Source organism: Megalopta genalis, chromosome 1 (genome assembly GCF_051020955.1).
Source record: "Megalopta genalis isolate 19385.01 chromosome 1, iyMegGena1_principal, whole genome shotgun sequence".
Lineage (NCBI taxonomy): Eukaryota > Metazoa > Arthropoda > Insecta > Hymenoptera > Halictidae > Megalopta > Megalopta genalis.
This window is the reverse complement of record NC_135013.1, coordinates 10,858,091-10,859,293: the sequence shown is the minus strand read 5'-3', so window position 1 is coordinate 10,859,293 and position 1,203 is coordinate 10,858,091.

Sequence of the window (1,203 nt, the reverse complement as noted above, 5' to 3'; positions counted from 1 at the left end):
CCTATCTGCCCGAATCTGCCCGAATCTTCCCGAATCTGCCCGAACCTGCCCATATCTGCCCATGTCTGCCCGAAAATGCCCGAACCTGCCCGAATCTGCCCGACCTGCCCGAATCTGCCCGAATCTGCCCGACCTGTCTGAATCTGCCCGAATCTGCCCCTATCTGCCCGAATCTTCCCGAATCTGCCCGACCTGCCCGAATCTGCCCGAATCTGCCCGACCTGCCCGAATCTGCCCCTATCTGCCCGAATCTGCCCGAATCTGCCCCTATCTGCCCGAATATGCTCCAACCTGCCCGAATCTGCCCCTATCTGCCCGAATCTGCCCGAATCTGCCCGACATGCCCGAATCTGCCCGACCTGCCCGAATCTGCCCGACCTGCCCCTATCTGCCCGAATCCGCCCGAATCTGCCCGAATCTGCCCGAACCTGCCCGACCTGCCCGAACCTGCCCGAATCTGCCCGAATCTGTTCGAACCTGCCCGAATCAGCCCGAACCTGTCCGAATTTGCCCGAATCTGCCTGAACCTGCCCGACTTGCCCGAATCTGCCCGAATATGCCCGAATCTGCCCCTATCTGCCCATATCTGCCCGACCTGCCCGAATCTGCCCGAATCTGCCCGACCTGCCCGAATCTGCCCGAATCTGCCCGAATCTGCCGAACCTGCCCATATCTAGCCATGTCTGCCCCTATCTGCCCGAAAATGCCCGAACCTGCCCGAATCTGCCTCTATCTGCCCGAATCTGCCCGAATCTGCCCCTATCTGCCCGAATATGCTCCAACCTGCCCGAATATGCCCCAACCTGCCCGAATCTGCCCGAACCTGCCCGAACCTGCCTCTATGTGTCCGAATCTGCCCCTATCTGCCTGAATCTGCCCCTATCTGCTCGAATCTGCCCGAATCTGCCCGAACCTGCCCATATCTGCCCATGTCTGCCCGAAAATGCCCGAACCTGCCCGAATCTGCCCCTATCTGCCCATATCTGCCCCTATCGGCCCGAAAATGCCCGAACCTGCCCGAAAATACCCGAACCTGCCCGAATCTGCCCCTATCTGCCCGACCTGCCCGAATCTGCCCGAATCTGCCCCTATCTGCCCGAATCTGCCCGACCAGCCCGAATCTGCCCGACCTGCCCGAATCTGCCCGACCTGCACGAATCTGCCCGAATATGCTCCAACCTGCCCGAATCTGCCCGAACCTGC